Below are 17,134 nucleotides of genomic sequence, written 5' to 3'. Positions count from 1 at the left end.
TATAATATGAGCAAACGGTTAATAAAATATGTTAAAAACACTTTGAAATGAGTTAAAACATATTTAATCAGAAAAGGAAACACTAGATAAATAGATAGTCCTTAATCCGCGGAGTTTCGAAGAAATACTTTCCTTCTCATCAGAGGGTAGGAATTAGCAAAATGCGGGATTGGATTTTGCATGCAGAAGTATTTGATGAAACAACAAGTAAGTCAAAGATCTTACTTGAAAACAAAAAAAAAAGTGAAGCAGAGGGAATATGGTAAAGAAAAAGGTGATTACACACGAATGGATAGTCTGGTGGAAGATAAAAAAAATCCAGTGACGGTAAAATCCAAATGTAAAACTTCAAAAAAGTTAAAAGAATTTCCATTTGTACAAGTAAAATCCAATATATATATATATATATATATATATATATATATATATATATATATATATGGAGTAGTGATTACATATCAATAAATAACATAAAGTTCTCATTTATATAGCTCAATAGTGCAATACTAGAGCTATAAATAAATTCTTTTAAGATACCATGATAATAAGGATAGATACAAATATATTTACTCATTTTCGGAAAGTTATTCTTTCATTTGTCACAACATTGCGTACAATCTTTTAGAAAAAATGAATACCGGATGTATTAACTGGAAAGGTCCTATTCTATGGCTAGTAAATTTTTTAAACGTCGATTTTCCTAACGGACTGATTAAGCCCAAGTTTGTGCAAATTATAATTTGATGAACAGTTATATTCTTATATGCCAACACTGGGGGTTGAAATTATTGTATGGAATGTTATGACCAATGAAAGTAAAGCTTTCCAAAAACGAATAAATACTTGTGTATCTATCCTTATTAACGTTGTATCTTTAAAGAAAATAATGTATCAGAGTACGAAAGATTCGGAATTGTTTATCTAAAAAAACTAAACTGCATATTAGTGTGTGAAGCGTTTTTTTTTTTTTTTTTTTTTTTACACAGTGATCACCACTTATCAAGGCCCGGAAGCCACTCGGGGATAAGGGTTATTGCAAGTACATTACCTTAGTGTGGAGCTTTGATGAAGTGTTTACTTAAGGGGGCGGTTCATTAGGAATTTGTTAACATTGGACTTGAAGACATCCAAGTTGTAGTCCGGAGGGAAGCAGGCAGACGGAACAGAGTTCCACAGGCGTGCAGTTCTACGAAAGAAAGAAAGAAACACTTTTTGAATGCTTATTATTTGATATTTTCATTCTACATCTTTGCATTCTGCTTTATCGTTACCACCTTTTTCTTCGCCCTTTCTTCTTATATTTCTTTTTCTTCTTTTTCTTCTCCCTTTTCTTTGTTTTCTTTGCCTTCTTTTTTGCATTCTTCTTCTTCTTCATTATCATAATCTCATCCTTCTCCTTTTTTCTTATTTTCTTTTTCTTCTTCGCTGTTGTTTTAACTTTCTACTTCTTCTTCTCCCACTCTCCATCCTCCTCTAATCTAATATATTATGTTTCATTGTTGGACTTGCCGAACAAAATAAAATAGCAACACAAAAAATACAAAAAATAAATAAATAAGACAAATACAAACAAATTATTTTTTATTGGGAAGACGATTGAGGAGGGGGCATAAAACTAGAGGAGTTGAGCGTCGGGAAGAGGAAGCAAAGACAGAGAGAGAAAAAACAACAAAGAGAAACATTCCAACTTTAGCATTGCGGTGGTGGTGGTGGCAGGTGATCCTTTGTCACCTGTTTTAATACCTGTTCATTTCATTTACTTACCTCATCAGGTGTGGGTGATTTCTTTTATTACCCCCCCCCATCTCCCTTACGACCCGCTCCACATTCCGAAATCCCTCACTACCACGTTACCCCATGATCCCGTGAGAAACAGTCCTTTTCTGACAGACACGTGTGAACTATTTCTCTCTTTTTCTTTTCTTTACATCATCACAACAACAAACGAACCCTCTTTTGCTTTCCTTGTGTATAAGTCATTTTGCAGTAAGAGGAGAAATTAATAAGCATTCATCATCATCATCATCATCATCATCATCATCATCTCGTATGAATCCGATGATTTTATCGTCGGCATTGGTTTCCCCCGATATTTTCTGGCTATAATTCTTGCAAGAAAGACATCGGATACTTAACTGAAGAGACCACGTAAAAGTTGCCAATATCCTAAGTTAAAGTGATTTTTTGTGGAACGAACTGGATTCGAACTTGGGACACTCATGTCTTCAGTACGTGTCGTTAATCATAGATCCGTCGCCATCTTCCAAGTAGGCATTCAAAACAGTATTTATTAAACTACTAGCTGACCTGTGTCTCGGCGTTGCCCGCTAATGTAGATTAACACAAGAAATGTCATGTTCATCTGTGTGCAATTGAATTATTTGCTACTTGTAGTTACCCAACATGTTTTTAGTCGAAAAACATAAGGACATCAATTAGCATGTAGAGTCGTTTTATTTATTTATTTTTTTTAGTGTTTAAGTCCTGGAGGCCATTCCAGAATAAAGATAATTGAGTGTCAGGTGAGACAACACCGTGATGATCAGTGATGGTGGAAATTAGATAGGAATTAATTTATTTAAGAAGACGGCTTATCATGCTATAGTCAGCTGAGAAGCAGCTCTGCGGTATAGTGTTCCAAAGATAAGCAGGTTTAAATACAATTAAATACATCTCAAATGAAAAGCGAGATCTTTTATAGAAGAGCCTCATCACTAGCGGAAGAATGTGTTTTGCAATATCTCTGCTAGTTATGCGCAGTGAGTGTACAGGTTATTGACCCACTTTTGTTAATCTGGTCTAGATATGAGTGCATTAAAGGTTAGAGTTAGCATTGACATCGATGACACTTTCATTTCAGTTAGAGCGTAGCCGAGCTGTCAACAGCGAGATTGAAGAAACACTAATTTTTGTATTTTATTTATTTATTTGCGGACTATTATCCTCATTTTTTTTTATAGTTGTTTGCTTTAACGACGCTTCGGCCAACTATTCCTCTGGCCTCCGACGGGATAGGAATGCTATCATTCAACATAGTAAAGGTCTACTAGAACTTCTACTGAGTAACGATGACTGTGGCAATATTACAAGATGAGAGCATCAGCAATAGTAATGGCAGATGAGAAGGCATAGTCCACACAGATGATGAACAAGAAGGGAGCCGGAAGGTCTCTGTATTTCTAGAAATAATTCTTACTAGAAAGATATCGAAGAACCGAATGCCAATAATAGAATTATCTGATTTTAAATGAAATGAATGAATGAGCAGAGCTAAGAAATTCTTAAAGAATGAAATATAATCGACGTCTGACTTTTGGATACGAATTTCATCCGTTTTTTATTCAATGCGTATGAATAAACATCATATCGAATGAACATCTTTCAACACTGGAATATGGAAGGCAACGTGTAGCAGTTGTAAGAAAATACCTTCTTTATTCTGGTGATAGACTGTATTCATTTTTAAGTATTTTATTTTAAGTAATTTGCTCCATTTTTAACAGACAATCAGCAAAATCCCACCCCTACACAGTAGAGATCTCTAGATGCCGTAAAGCATTCTACTCTAATAACTTCTTCCCTCGGACTGCTAGACATAAGAATTCCCTTGCAGATCATTTTTTTCTCTGACTGTACTGGCATGCAGAAGTCCTTATGTTATGTGAACAAACATCTCGCTGCTCAACTCCCTACATAGTATTCCTGCAAATCTGGTCCAAAATAGTAGCTCTTTTACAACTTAGGGGAACTGTTCATTGTTTGGATTGAAAAAATAGCAGTAGAAAAAATAATTTCGTTGATGAGGAGAATATTATCAATTTATATTTTGTTATTTGTTTGAAAAATTTAACTTTTCTCACTTTATATCTTTATTAGCACGACCTGAGGAAATTTCCTAGAATCAGAAATATATTTAATCAACAAATATGTTTTGATGGAGCTGATATTTTTCTGGATAGCGTGAAAAATACCTTTTTTGACAGAAAAACCAATAACACGCGGCAAATATGAGTTTATTAAGATTTCTATGAAAATCGTGTCAGTTGTATTTTAAATATAAAACTCATTCAAATGAAATAAATTAAAAAGTAGTAATAAATACCCAGAAAATAATATTGTGCTACATAGTTCAAGACAAATAATGAAATAAAATTATAAGAGGCAATCTTTAATTTACTTCTTCAGTCCAGCACTAGTTGGCAGACAATGTTCTTTTTGCCCTGTTTCTTTTGAATGTTCCATTTTACGTAACGTTTCGCTGACTTCTTTCTTCAGTGAAGAATTGCTGCACATCAAAATTATTAAGAGTTCCTTTCTCACACCATTACAACAATGATTATTTATTATTATTAGTGATAGGACGATTCCAATATTTTTCCTGATTCCGATACAATTACAGATTCCGATTCCGATTCTTTATAAATCTGTAATTATTTAACTATAAAAGTGTTACTTTCCCCGATTTTCGGAAAACACATGTTAAATATGCAGATATTTTCATAAACGTCCACATACACTTGTGGAGAGTGATCTATCGATTTTAGCTTTACTAAAATCAATAAATATTTTTAAATCAATAAATATTTATTATTTTATCATTATTACCAGCAATTTTACTTAAAACAAAATCAAATAAATAAAGACAATTAAAAGAATCGTTTTGGAATCGGAAAATAGACATGAATTCTTCCGATACCTGATTTTTCCGATTCCCGATTCCGATTCTGATTAACTGTCCCAACACTAATTATTATAATGATATCCAAAAAGCGAGATTACATCAAAGGGAGGTCACTCTCATATTCTTGTACAGAGTTACCAGGTTGGCTTTTTAAAAGCCAAATTTCACAAATTTAGCATTTTTGGAACAGTTTGGTCTTCAAAAATTGTATTTGACCTTTTTTAGATCGTAACGTACGAACTAAGTGAGTAAAGAACAAACAGAATATTATATGAATTGTTGATTAAAACAATGCTTTTATTTTATATATTTGTTTTATTTTATATGGTTACTGACGCATCTGTAATGTGTACTGCCCGCATAGAAAATTATATGCAAGCCTAAATGTGCTCAACTTTGGGGATTCTTTAGGGTTGATGAGTCTCTGTCTTATTTGAGGGTTGTTGATAAACTGTAGAAATGTATCCGTGATTTGATTGGCCCAACCATTTCTTATTCAGTTCAACCTTTCACACACGTGATGTTGCTTGTCTCAATCTTTATATATATATATATATATATATATATATATATATATATATATATAAAAATACTATTATTCTATGTGTTCTTCAGAATTGTCTGATCTACTCCCTGCTTCCTTTGTTCCAGCTCGTTTGACTCGTTGGTCTAGTGGCCTTCGTCAATTCGTTTTTTTTTTGTTTTTGTTTTCGTTTTTGATATCTCCCTCTAATACATCTTTATCCAGTTGTTTATTTCCAAGAACTGCAAGGTGTTGGAACTCCCTTCCTGCTCACTGTTTTCTTCCTGTCTACAGCTTTGTTCTTTTCACAACTAATACCAAATAGATATCTCATGTCTTTGCAATAATCATCTTTCGTTATTGTTAGTTCCTTACATCAAGTAGCTTCACGCCTTGTATCGAGCAATTTCCATGATAAATAAATAAATAAATAGATTCCAATTTTTAAATTTTAAAGCAAGGCAATTTCAGTTGTTAATTTTTCCCTTTTCTTGTATTTTATTTTTTGTGGGGTTACAAGTTCGTCGGATTTAGTTAAACTACTAACGCTTGAAAGTATCTTGTACCTCTATAAGGCCCCCATTCGCTCATGTATGGAGTATTGTTGTCACATTTGGGCTGGTGCATCTGCTACTAGTCTCTCGCTCCTAGACAGGGTTCAAAAGAGAGTCACCAACCTCATAGGTCCTGAACTGTCATCTAAGCTTCAGCCTCTGTCCCTCGACGAAATGTTGCATTCCTCTGCCTGTTCTACAAGTATTTTAATGGTAAATGCCCTGACGAACTACAAGCACTTGTGCCCCCGCGACGTAAATACCCCCGACAAACCCAACTAGCAGCTAAATCCTTACACAGTATAGATCCCTAGATGTAAAAGATCTTTCTACTCCAATAGTTTCTTCCACAGAACTGCTAGACTTTGGAACACCTTTCCGAGTCCTTGCTTCCCCAAGTGTCCAGACATCCAGAAGTTCAATTGTAATTTGAACATACATCTTGCTGCCCAACAACCTACATAATACCCCTGTAGCTTATATCTCTGATTGTAGCCCCCTACATCAAAGTGGCAATGTGCCTAGTTTGGGGTTAAAATAATAATAATAATAATAATAATAATAATAATAATAATAATAATAATAATAATAATAATAAAATTATGAACCCTTTGTCATTTTCGAACTCGGTAGATTCTTCAAAATTCTTTCATTAATTTCCTTTTTTATCACTAAACAAAAAATGTGTATTCAACGGAAGTGAAAGAAAATTATTGAGGTGCGGCATTTCCGATTTAAAATATAAAATAAAATCTTGAGCAAATTGTAGTAATTTGTTTCAACATGCGGGAAGGGGCTGATCCGGTGACTCCTGTCAATGTGTAAGACAAAGGGTGATCCCCCTGCCCAATGGCGTAAAGTTTCCGGCCAAATAGAACGAGATTCGACAATCAAATCATGATTCATTTCCTGATGAGAATTTAATTTCCCTTTAAACGATTGATTCAAATCCGACAGGATGAGATTCATTTGGCATTTAAGGACTGGAATAAACTTCAGCCATGTTCTTCTCTTCTTGTCCACGTTGGCAAATGTGTTCTATTGGTTTTACAATTGCGTTTTCAGGTACTTATGCAGAGAACAACCCGTTTTACATGGATGTCGCACCGGCATATTCCAGCAGCTTACGTAAACCACCGGAATATACCGAGTGCTGATCAAATTTTAAAACGCTAAGAAAAAAAAAAAAAAAAGGAAAGCATGATAGAAAACATTGCAGAGTAATTTTAATGAAGAAAATGGAAATATAATAAAAATGCAATTTAAAAAAATCAACTTATTTCATCGATTTACTTTTTTTGTAAAATAATATTTGGCTGATTATTTTAATGCATCTAAAACCAAGCTTCTATCTTTACATCATCAACGTTCTGATCCACATCTGGCATCAGCTGAAATGAATGGCTCTCGTCTTGAGGAGGCCTCAAGTTTTGACAAGCTTCTGGGCTGGACCTTTACTCCTGATCTTAAATGAAACTCGTACATCAAATTTGTTGCCAATGCCGCTGGAAAAATGGTGGGATCCTTCTATCAATCCAGTAGATATCTCACTGCTGATGCAATTCTCTATCTATATAAGAGCCAGGTTCGTCCAAGGATGGAATACTGTTGCCACATCTGGGCAGGAGCTGCTAGAGAGTTCAAAATAGACTTCGTAGCCTCGTAGGAGATGTCCTTTTCTTTTCCCTGCAACCTCTATCTCACAGAAGAGATATTGCGAGTTTGTCTCTGCTGTATCATTATTTTCATGGAAAGTGTTCGACTGGGCTTCACTCTATGGTCCCTCTCTCGCCAAACTTTCACAAGAAACACTCGTTTAGCTGAAAATACTATTAATAATTCCCCCCACTCTTTATCTATGCCTAAACCTAAGCGTAGATTCCATGAACAAAGCTTCTTTCTTAGAACTGCACGCCTGTGGAATTGTCTTCCGTTTTCCTGCTTTCCAGCTAACTACAATATGGTTGTCTTCAAGTCTAATGTAAACAAGTTCTTGATTAGCCGTTCCACTTGTTAACAAATTTACCGAATTTCCATTTACTAACGATTACTAAATTGTCCAATTTCTACTGTACACTCTTTAACCCTTATCCTCGAGTGGCCTCTTGATCTTGATAAGTGATGGTGCCTATGTAAAAAAAAAAAAATTAGCAACAAACGAAAACTTTTTGTTGTTGGATTTTGGCTATTTTTTTTCGTTTTTTTTTTTTTTTTTTTTGCTTTCGAAAACATTTTAAAAGATTCTTTTGGTGGGTACTTTTTTATTTCATTTTATTTTTTATTTTTTTGCAAAACAAGTTATTGAATTTTTTTGGTATTTTTTATTCTTTTATTACAATTTTAAAGAGTTAAAAAAAAAACTGGGGCGGGGGTAAAAAAACTTTTTCTTTCTGTTAAGGTCAGTGGGTATGCTATATATCCTGTAAGATTTTCGACTGACTGAAGGGTAGTTGCCGACAGCATAGACGGATGATAAGGGATAGAAGAAGTGGAAAGAAGCTGCTTAACCGGATAAGCGTCCACGACATCTTTCATGCTGGACATGAATGTATTCTTACCGAATTTCTGCTTCCACAAGAATTTTAACATTAAATTCCATTCTTGACAAAATGAGACCATTTTTCCCCCCGCTGAGAATTATTGTCTACACACACAGCACGTCTGTGTTATCATCTGGTCGAGTGATTTTCATTGGCTGAGATTTTCGTCATATTCCAACGATTTATGTAAACTGCCGGAACATGACGTTCTCTGCATAAGTATCCGTTTTTATTTAATGAGGTTTTGATGATTACTTTCCATTACAATTTTACATTGACCAAAGAGGTCGTACCGATAAAGTTTACTCTTGGGTGCCCAAAATAAAAATGCTTAAAATCGCGGACGTGTCCAATGTAATTAATACAAACAAATAACAATAGCTTGGACCAATAAAAGAATTTTCTGAATTCATCAAAATTGCCTCAACCCCATATTAGACCAGACTTTTCCTTCAATAAACTAATTTTAAAATACAATACTAATAAAAAATGTCTGATAGAAGTGTCTTGCACGATTAATAATAAAATAACCTCCTTTTCAAAGAGAGAAGATAAAGCCTGGGAAGGTGAACCTATACCTGCACAACACCAGCAACATATCGCAGCTAAGAGTGGAAAAGCCATTACAAAACTGGTCTAGACTGTTGGATTTGGTATTGAAGGAAAAGGTCCCCAGCAAAATGAATCCCACGAATATATAATCTCTTGAACATAGAGTTACAATAAATTTATGTAAGATACAGCAATACATCAAGGAAAGCGAAAGTCGAATTACACTCGTTTTCACAAGTTTATTTTTTTGCAGGTTAGAGGGCTCTTTATCTAGGGATCTGGCTCTTCAATCCCCCTTTCTGACCCTTGTGTCACATCTCTCGGCCGTGCGGGAGAGATAGATAACTTTTGCTCTAACAAAGGCACGATGAATTTAATTTGGACCCTGACACACAGAACTCTAATGATTCGCGCAAAATAAAAATTGGACGAAGACATAAAAAAGAATTATTGATGTTACACATTAGAAATCCCACGTCAGTAACGATTAAGTTAGCTAGTTTGGATTTTTCAAGAGTCACAGAGTGCATGAAAAAGCATCCTTTTCCAAAAACAAACAAACTTTTTTTTCCGCTAACATTCATTATATAGTAGGGATCTTGGGCGTTTCTTCTCTTTAAGCGTGAAACACTGGTGTCTGTAGAAATATTGTTACAGTCCCCACTCCCGCTAAAACAAGGATTGGACGTTTAATCAGTCAAACACGTGGTACTCTGTACTTATCCCGCCACGTTAAGGACAAATCTTTTCCTGTCGCTCTCGGCCCACTTATGTAACACGTCTATCGCTGTCCTCTCGAATGTGACCATCGGTCTGCGCACACGTTCTTTATTTTATAATCTTTTTCTCTTGTTCATTTGCATATTTTAGCTGTTGCTACTGCTGCAATACGTCCATCTGTGCTCTGATATATATATATATATATATATATATATATATATATATATATATATATATATATATATATATATATGTAGGAACACTGGTAATTAGTAAAAACCTGAAGAAGGTGCTAAATACTATTGCATAGCAAATATATGTTTTTCATATTTTTTATTACCGTTTTATCTGTTTTAGTTACACATGTTTCTGTTAGCGCATCGTATTCACGATCCAGCAGCTTCGTCACACTTGAATAGAAGATTTCTGTTCAAGTCTGATGAAGTTGCTGGATCGAGAATACGATCCGGTAACAGAAACATGTATAACTAAACCAGATAAAACGATAATATATATATATATATATATATATATATATATATATATATATATATACTTGTTTATTGTTATATAAACATGCTCACATCCCGCTGCTACAAATAGCCACTTGTTTCAATCAAACAACAGATATCATCAGGCAGCGACTTGACTATTCAAAAGTTCAATGAATAATCATTATTCATTGAACTTTTGAATAGTCAAGTCGCTGCCTGATGATATCTGTTGTTTGATTGAAACAAGTGGCTATTTGTAGCAGCGGGATGTGAGCATGTTTATATAACAATAAACAAGTATTATCAGCTCTTTTTATTGAGCACTATCTAACAACCTCGTTGAATTCATTAGTCCATTACTTTTGAATATAAAAAAAACCCGAGTATATATATATATATATATATATATATATATATATATATATATATATATATATATATATATGCAAAGGATTATTCCAATTGTAATGCCTTCTATTTTTTTTATTTAAACAGATGAAGAGATATGAATACGGGAGTGGTACCATTAAAACGAGTGACCTTTTGTGCTCCACAATATATTTTTTACGTAGTCACCATCATTCCCAGGGTACTTTTGCCAGCCATGAACGAGAGCTTTGATTACTTGGCCGTAAAAGTCAGCGACTGTCAAAACGGTTCATTTTTTCACAGTTGCGATTATGGCAATGTTGTCGGGAAAATGTGACCAACGTAGTGTGTTCTATAGAGGTCCCAACAAGTGGAAGTTTGACCGTGCCGGATCATAACTATACGGTGCATAAGACATCACCGTTCAACCCAACTTTGTCACACATTCTGTGGTCTTCAAACTTGTGTGTGGCCTGACGTTGTTATCTTGCAAATGGAATGTTACCCTTTTATTTATCGTATTTGGGCAATGCGAGCCTTCAGCTTTGTTAACGTTTCAGTGTAACAGTCAGAGTTGACAGTCAACCCTGGTTCTAACAAATCCAGGAGGATGATGCCCTTTCTATCCACGAAGACGTTGCACATCACTTTGTTTGTCTGCGTCTTGAACTTTTCTTTATGATGGCACGTGGTGCCATTTCATCGACTGCTGTTTGGAATCCGGTTCATAGTGATAACACCACCTTTCGTTACCAGTAAGAATGCGGTTCAAGAATCCGTCACCTTGGGCTTCGTACTGATTCAACAAGTCCTGACAGATTTCCCGTCAGCGTCCTTTTGGTTCTACGTAAGCATTCACGGAACCCACCTAGAAAACACTTTGCTGTATTTTAGGGAAAACATCATTTCGAGTAAACTGGCACCCACATTCATATCCACATGCATTTAATTCACCGTTATCCGCTGATCAGCTAGAATGAGTTCGTCGTGACGCACAGTGTTTTTCAGGAGGGTGTGGGCGTCTGGGGCGCGCTGTATAACTCACATTTCTATGGCCACTTTGAAATCGACGAACATCAATTGCATCGGTTGAGTAAGCGTTCAACATGCGCCGGCGAATGTTGATCGGTTCAAATGGAGGAATTCAATGACACATCTCTGCTTTTGACGCACATCGTTGACAGAGATTGCGTTCTTAGCGTCTCACGTCGTCAATATCTACAACAGATAGATGGAATTTTTAGGTTATTAAAGCATAATTCATCTATCATAACAATACAATTTGTAAGCCTCTCTTATCGATTAGGGAGGAATAAAGAATATAGGAGGCATTGCATTTTTTTTTTATTTTTATTTTTTATTACATTTTCACCCCAAACAAGGCACATTGCCACTTTAATGAAGGGGGCTACTATCAGGGGAAACATCTACTGGGGTACTATGTAGGGATTAGGGCAGCGAGATGTTGGTTCACGTTGCACTTGAACTTATGCATGTCAGTACAGTTGGTGAAGCAGTGACCTGGAATGGAATTCCAAAGTCTAGCAGTTCTGGGGAAGAAACTACTGGAGTAGAAAGATCTTTTACATCTAGGGATCTCTACAGTGTGGGGGTGGGATTTTGTAGCTTGTCGGGTCTGTCGAGGGTGTTCACGTCGTGGGGGCACAAGTGCTTGCAGTTCTTCAGAGCATTCACCATTATAATACTTGTAGAACAGGCAGAGGGATGCAACGTTTCGACAATGGGACAGAGGCTGAAGTTTTGATGCCAGTTTAGGGCCTATCAGATTTGCGACTCTCTTTTGAACCCTGTCAAGGAGCGAGAGACTAGTAGCCGATGCACCGGCCCAAATGTGACAGCAATACTCCATACATGGGCGAATAGTGGCCTTATAGAGGTACAGGATACTTTCGGGTGTTAGAAGTTTTCTAGCACGGTAGAGAGAGCCCACCTTCCTCGCAGCGGCCCTGGCAATGCCCTCGATGTAATTGTTCCAGCTCATGTTTCCTGTGAACGTTAGGCCAAGGAGCTTGAAAGACGTACTCTCAGCTAAAGAGTTGTTGGCCATTGCTATAGGTGGTAGAGAAGGTTTCTTGTAATTATTGAATGAAACCAGTTTTGTCTTGGTGGCATTGAACGTTACCATCCATTTTTGTCCCCATTCCACTACTGATTTGAGGTCATCCTCTAGTGTTTCTGCCATTACTTTAGATATATGTTCATTTGTTTTCCTGTCGTGCCTGCTATAGAGTGTGGTGTCATCAGCATATATACCCATCTCAGAGGCAATTTTGTCGGGGAGGTCATTTATGAATATCAGGAACAGCAGAGGACCAAGGATAGATCCCTGGGGCACTCCCGCATTTATATTATATTGTTTAGACGTACGACCGTCGAGGACAATCTGGATTTTTCTCTTATCTAAGAAGGATTTAATTATGTTAAGTATTCTACCAGTGATACCGTAAGATCTAATCTTCCTGAGGAGACCCTCATGCCATACCCTGTCAAAAGCCTTAGATATATCTAGAGCTACCGCTCTGCCCTCTCCCGCTTTGTCCAGTGAATGGTATATGCGTTCAGAGATTACAGTGAGGATGTCTGCCGTGGAACGGGCTTGTCTAAATCCATATTGATGGTCGGTCAGAAGTTTAGCATCTGTAAGGTGCTGGACTAGAGCATGGTTAATTAAGGTCTCAAATATTTTGGCAAAAAGTGGGAGGAGGCTAATAGGGCGATAATTTGATGGGTCAGTTCTTTCGCCAGAATTCTTGAATACTGGTACCACAGAAGCAGTTTTCCAACAGCTCGGAAAGCAAGATTCATTAAGGCATTTGTTGTAGAGTTTGGAGAGAACTGGAGCTACTTCGGCTGAGCACTTTTTTAATAGCACAGCTGGGATGAGGTCGGGTCGGGCGACTTCTCTCTCTCTCTCTCCCTCTCTCTCTCTCACTCTCTCTCCCTCTCTCTCTCCCTCTCTCTCTCTCCACACACACACACACACACACACACACACACACACATATATATATATATATATATATATATATATATATATATATATATATATATATATATATGTGTGTGTGTGTGTGTGTGTGTGTGTGTGTTCTGTGAAAATATGTTTTCGATTATATTTCACCTTTTTTTTCCATATATACTAAGCCTTAATTTCTGAAGCTCAATGTAATTACAGAGCATATAACAAACAAATGACAAAATACTATATTCCAAATTTCATGATGTTGACCATCTTACAATTTATTCCTTTAATTACGTTGACATTCACAATTCTTGACAGTTATTGTTTCGTAGCGCAAAATCATTCACTTAATTATTATATCAATCAATGAATCTATTCAACCCTTAACTCGTCAGAAGAAAAGCACCTATTAATTCATCAAAAGAAAAGAAAATGTATTTGGGCATGATTACAAAATCCGAAAATTAGAAAAGAAGTTGCAATTACTTTTTATTTTATATTTATTTCCTATTATACCAATTATTGATGTTATCTAAATTATATATCTATATATAATTCATTTTTATTAATATTTTAATTAAATTTATTATTATATAAATTATAATACTTTTATTGTCATTAACTTATTTTTCATTAACATTACTTAATTTTGAAATAAAATTTCCTTTTGTAATATTTTATCGTAATTTGTTTAAAAACAGTTGAAGATCGATAATTTACTTTTATATTTACATGAGTTATTTCCCTTTGTCAAAACTAATTATATTAAACGACTTTTAAAAATTATATTGATACATAATATATTCATCTAGTTTTACTGTTATTTTATTATATATTATTTATTTATTAATCCAATTTGTATCATAAACAGATTTTATTATTTAATTAAATTAAATAATATTAACATTTAAAACATTTCAATAGAAATTAGTATATATTTATGAGTTTTACTATCAACTAGTGGGGGGGGGTATCCGGCGTTGCCCGGGTGTTTGGAGTTGTGTGTATTAAATAAAAAAAACGTTGGCTGGGTGTTTGGAGGTGAAAAAGAAAAAAAGTTTTGAACCCCGAAACCTTGATGTGAAGATGGAAACGAAAGGAAAAAAAGCCAGTCACCTAACCATCTCGGCCATGAGGGGAGAGGAATTGATAAGCGCGTTAAGTTAAGGGTTAAAAAGTAAATCAAGTCAAAGAGATTTGATTGACAGGTGGCCGCTTAATGAGGTCATCGCGGGAGCGTTACGATGACGTGTCAGTTTTTTATTTACTGCGGGTCGGTCTTTTGGGGTTTGTTTACTTATTACAATGCGGGACAGTTTTGGCTTCCCCAAGATGATGGAGGAGGGGAACCAGCTCCCCATTTAAAGGGGATTTTCCAAATTGAATAGCAATTGTCTGATATAAGGAGAAACTCCGCATTGATCAAAGCTGATTGCTTTTGGACGTTCCGGCGATCACGCCATGAAGGATGCCTAGCTTTGAATTAGTTTCGCTTTTATTATACGGAAAAGCCGAATCCACACGCGGCGATCCAAAAATGTAGAATATTTAGCTTTACAAAGTCGGGCAAATCAAATAGACAGGCATTCTTAACTCGTACATATTATCATTTAGACAGCATATAAAAAGTTTTAAGAAGGTGTGAGCCGACCGATCGCTTCCCGGAAAAAAAGCCTTTTGTGGACATACACAAAAAACGAACATACATACATACATACATACATTTTCGCTTTTATATATATATATATAAATTATCTAAGTTCTATTATTCAAATCAAGGATAAGTTTGTCTATTAGTTATCATTACATAATTAGTAAGTCTTTTATTCTCCAACTTGAGCAAGTCCAGTGCATCTGGTTTGGATTTGATCATTCAAGAACTACAGTGTAAGGTGTCAACCAGTTAATATTATTCTCCAAATGCAGCTTTGATAGAATCTTTAAAATAGATGAGGTGATTTCTACGTGTTGTCTAAGTCTCTTATAAACTTCATATAGCTTTTAGCAAAAGGAATCTATCATATTGAATATTGTAAAGCTCGATCGAAAGATCGATCTCTTTTAAAATAAAACTACCAAAGAATGATGTAAGAACCTTGAAAAGAGGCATGTAGATCTTGTCTTGAAGGATAGAAATATAAATACACATCCTAAGTTTTTTTTATATAGCTTTTAAATTTAAAATATATTCAACATATATGTTTATCAGTTATCATTATATAATTATATTTCATTTCCTCTAATTTATTGAATTCTAATATATTCCACTTTTATTCTTTTCATTGTATTATTGAAAGTAGATACCATATTTAATTTATTTTATATTTTATGTGTAAATCACAAAGTAATAATAAAGTATTTGATATTATTAAATTGTGATTATTACCGACATATATTTTACTTCAATATATCATACATTCATTAATTAATTTGTATAATTGTTCACTTTTATTTTAATTTAATTTAAATTTATACCCCTTAAAAAATAATATTTATTTTAATTTGATCTATTATATACTTATAATCTTATGAGCTTCATAAAAAAATAATATTTATTTTGATTTGATCTATTATATATTTATAATCTTATCAGCTTAATATTTAATCTAAATAAATAAATAATAAGTTATCAAAATTACTACCATTTTATTTTTATTTATTTTATTTATTTATTCATCTTAATTTAATTTTAATTTATATCCGTTAATAAAAAAAATAATATTTATTTTAATTTGATCTATTATATATTTATAATCTTATCAGCCTAATAAAAAATGATATTCATTTAAATTTGGTCTATTATATATTTATAATCTTATCAGCTTAAAAAATAATATTTCTTTTAATTTGATCCATTATATATTTATTTAATTTTATTTACTAAATTACTACCAATTTATTTTTATTTAGTTTGTTTATCTGTTTATTTTAATTTAATTTTAATTTATATCCCTTAATAAAAAAAAACTATTTCTTTTAATTTGATCTATTATATATTTATAATCTTATCAACTTAATATTCAATTTTTTTTTTATACTAAATTACTATCATTTTATTTTTTATTTATTTTGTTGATCTATTTATTTTAATTCAATTATTTTTAAATTTTACTCTAAAAGTTAACTGTTTTATCTTGAATAAATAATTTAAATTATTACAACATCTAATCTTCTCAGACTCTACCATTTACTTAATTATTTTATTTATAATCAAAAATTATTTTATTTAAATCATAACTTACTACCTAGCTCTACCTACGCATTGAGCACTGTTGAAGTAAATACTTAAAGGTTACGCATAAATTCATACTTTCGTATATTAATTTATGTGATTAAATTAAGTAATATATATATATATGTGTGTGTGTGTGTGTGTGTGTGTATAATCTCATCACCTTAATAAAAAAATATTTATTTTAATTTGATCTATTATATATTTATAATCTTATCAACTTAATATTCAATTTTTTTTACTAAATTACTACAATTTTATTTCTTATTTATTTTGTTGATCTATTTATTTTAATTTAATTATTTTTAAATTTTACTCTAAAAGTTAACTGTTTTATCTTGAATAAATAATTTCCATTAGTATTTGTGTTTAAAATTACACTAATCATATAATAATTTATTATTTTAATTAATTAAATAATTATCCAAATAATATTTGATGATTTAACTCTTATTTTGCTTTTATCATTTTAGGATTGTTTACGTT

The sequence above is a fragment of the Euprymna scolopes genome, chromosome 35 (genome assembly GCF_053919585.1).
Source record: "Euprymna scolopes isolate OS-2025 chromosome 35, ASM5391958v1, whole genome shotgun sequence".
Lineage (NCBI taxonomy): Eukaryota > Metazoa > Mollusca > Cephalopoda > Sepiida > Sepiolidae > Euprymna > Euprymna scolopes.
This window is presented reverse-complemented; position numbering follows the sequence as displayed.